Below are 3608 nucleotides of genomic sequence, written 5' to 3'. Positions count from 1 at the left end.
ACACAGGAGGTAAATGGCAAGGCTTGAACTTGGATTTAGGTCACAGGATCACAGAGACAGCTAGATGGCTTGATGGATAGAGTATAGGTTAGGAAGCAGGAAGACCTGAGTTCCAATACATGCTCAGATAATAGCTGTCTAACCCTGGGCAAGTTACTTAACCTCTATTTGCCTCTGGAGAAGAAAATTACAAACTATTCAACTATCCTTGCCAAGAAAACCCCTGTACACTGGGTCATGAAGAGTCAGACAAGGCTGAGTGATTGAAAAACAACACAGAATCATAATATCATACATTAAAAGATAGAAAGGGGGTTAGGGACCTTCAAGGGCACAAAAAGATTGTGATTTATTCAGGTTAATAAAAATGGAAAGAATTTGAAGCAGGTGTGAATTTAGTACTTATTGCTTCAAGGTCCCATTCACTGTACCAAAATTCCTGTCCAACGACCTATAATCAACACATTGATGGAAGAACTGAATCATTTAGATATTGACATTCTTGCTATAAACCAAATCTGATTTGAGTCCACATGTTTCTGCTAAGTAGACCCAGACAGGACTGTGAGTGGTGCCCATTGGGACAGAGAAGCCAGTTACATAGTGAAAAGGAGGAAGAGGTGCTGAGAGATCCGGGTAATTAGAAATAACAATAACTACCTCTGAACTGGTGAGACATTGAGGACAGAGACTAACCCTTTTCTCAACATGAGTGTCACCTTAAAGATCAAGGGTCGAAGGATGAAGTTTGTTGAGGAGCAGCTAAAGAGGCATAGATGGATTCCAGGCAAGGGTCTGGACAAGAAAGAAGATGACATATCCCAGCCATCAGGGTGAACTTGAAGCAGGATAATGCTGAGGTGGGACATGACTCTTCCAAGAAGTTAACTAACTGATAGAGACAATGTTTCAAGGAAACAGCTGCTTTCTTGGTCGTGGAGACTGGGAAGAATGTAGTAAAGATGAAGACCTAGGACAAAGACACTAGCTAACAGAAATGCTGTAGGAGCTCCAAGTCCAGCCTGTTGTATGGATTCTTCATAAACTGTGCCACTCTCACTTTAGGAGGAGAGAAAGCAGATAATCAGAGTGAACAAAGCAGTAACGATGAGGTGCCTCTATCAACAAAGAGACTGACAAATGAGTTTATTCAAACTTGTGAGGAATGTGCTTACACACAAAGGTGTCTGCTATGGACTTACTGTGAAGGCGAAGCATAGGCAGAAGAGTAGGAGTGGGCCTTCCTGGCCCAGTAAAAAATCCAGAGTGCAGGTGTCCCTGATTACCCAGTGGATGAGGAGGAGGAGGAGAAAGAGGAGAAGGAAGGATTATTGACAACAGACAGACATGAGTGTGTGCAGATTATAGAACAAACTGATAAGAATAGCAGGAAGAAGAACAAGAAGAACAAGAAAAAGAAAAAAGAGAAAATGGTAAGAGAAAACAGAAGATGAGGTAGAAGCTCAAGTAGAGAAATAAGAGGAAAAAGAAAACAGGGGCCCAGAAAACCAAAAAGAAGGGGAAAAAAGGAACCACTAAAGACAGAGTGAGGACTGTCTCAATGATCACCTGAGTCCCTTTGTTGGAAATAAGAACTTTAGAAGGTCATGTATCATTCAATCCTTTGTTCATTGCGGGGAGATGGGGCATAAGGGACAAAAAAGGGCTTCTTCTTTAGGTGGTAAGAAGTTCATTGAAAATCAATGGATTGTGGGTCCTCTACCCCACCTCCCAGACCTGTTCTTCTATATAGAGGGAACAATAAATAACTCCCAAGTCCCTGCTTTTCAAAATAAATTAATTATCTAAATCTGAAGGAGAGAAATTTATGACTTGAAAAATGGGCCATTAATGTAGCAAAAGTAAGGAATGGCTGATATACAATCTAAGTGCTCTGTCCAGACAATGTCTCAAACCTAAGAGGGAGTCCCCTATCTGGCAAGAATTTAACACAGGGCATGAACTAAATCCTTCAAGAATGATCAGGCTTGGGTGAGTTGTAATGAGTATTAATGAAAAACAAACAAACAAACATCAGAATATAGGCGTATTAGAATACTGAAACTCTAAAGGACATTACTGATGATATCTTTTGCATCTAAGGAGTCACATTGGAAAGGTATAGAAAAGTGTGGCTTCTCTTATCTGCTCTCATGTACATGGCACTTCTCCATACATAGATGATATTCTTCTGAGATCTATGAAATCACTAGGCTTGCTTGAGTATTTTTCATGCTTAAATGAATAGTTTTAACCTCCCCATATAAATTTGAATGGAGCATCTGCCAAGGAAAATGTGCAGGGATTAACACATGAATGAATATGAATTATAAGAGTACAGATTAAGAGCTAGAAGACTCAATAGATATAATATTGTTCCACCACTTTATTCACAAATGAATAAAGTGTGGGGGATGAGTAAGCTCTTGAGGCATAGTACTTGGAAAATTGCCCTTGATGTTTGGAAGACTTGGGTTCAAGTCTTATCTTTTGCTAAAAATAGGCTGTGTGACCCTGGGCAAATCACATAGCTTTACAGTGTTGCAAACAGTTCTAAGTTTCCAAGAAAGTATGTATCTACGATGTTACCCAAACTTGGTCATTTTTAAAAATTAACTAATTTATTTTTCATTTTCAACAATCACTTACAAAGGCTTTTGAGTTTCAAATTTTCTCCCACTCCTTCCCTGCCTCCCTCCCCATGATGGAGTGAAAACTTACATTAAGTTCTACATGCATATTCCTATTAAACATATTTTCACATTAGTCATGTTGTAAAGAATTAGAACTCATAAGAGGAAACACAAGAAAGAAGAAATAAAGCAAAACAGAAGGACAAAAAATAGAAAATAGTATGCTTTGATCTGTGTTCAAACCCCATAGCTTTTTCTTTGGATGTGGATAGCATTTTCCATCATGAGACTTTTGGAGGTGTCTTACATCCTTGCATTGCTGAGAGGGGCCAAGTCTATCAAGATTAGTCATCCCACATGTGGCTGTTGTGTACAACGTTCTCCTGGTTCAGTTCACTTCACTCAGCATCAGTCCTTACAAGTCTTTCTAGGTTTTTCTAAAGTCTCCCTGCTCATCATTTCTTGTAGCACAGGATTCCATTACATTCATATAAAACAACTTGTTCAGCCATTCCCCAATTGATGAGCTCAATATCCCTTCCAAATCTCTCGATTTCCAATTCTTTGCCACCACAGAAAGAGCTGCTGTAAATATTGTTGTACATGTAGGTCCGTTTCTCATTTTTTATGGTCTGTTTGGGACACAGCCCTAGGAGTGCTAATGCTGGGTCAAAGGGCATGCACATTTTTATAGCCCTTTGAACATAGTTCAAAATTGCTCTCCAAAATGGTTGGATCAGTTCACAATTCCACCAACAATGCATTAATGTTCCAATTTTCCCACATCTCCTGCAACATTTATCATTTTCCTGTTTTATTATGTTGGCCAATCTGGTAGGTGTGATGTGGCATCTCAGAGTGTTTATTTGAGTTTCTCTAAGCAGTAATAATTTAGAGTATTTTTTCATATGATTATAGATAGTTTTAATTTCTTCATCTGAATACCTCCTGTTCATGTCCTTGATTCTTTATCAA

General features: G+C 38.9%; 1 pseudogene; it reads left to right on the top strand.

Annotated features, from left to right (window-relative positions):
* Positions 1-708: 708 nt before the first annotated feature.
* Positions 709-1539, top strand: LOC110206898 (G patch domain-containing protein 4-like; annotated as a pseudogene).
* Positions 1540-3608: the final 2069 nt, after the last annotated feature.

This window comes from Phascolarctos cinereus, unplaced genomic scaffold (assembly GCF_003287225.1).
Source record: "Phascolarctos cinereus isolate Bilbo 61053 unplaced genomic scaffold, phaCin_HiC Scaffold_5;HRSCAF=322, whole genome shotgun sequence".
NCBI classification, from domain to species: domain Eukaryota; kingdom Metazoa; phylum Chordata; class Mammalia; order Diprotodontia; family Phascolarctidae; genus Phascolarctos; species Phascolarctos cinereus.
Note: the sequence above shows the minus strand (reverse complement) of the source record. Positions and strands in the feature narration are given on the sequence as shown.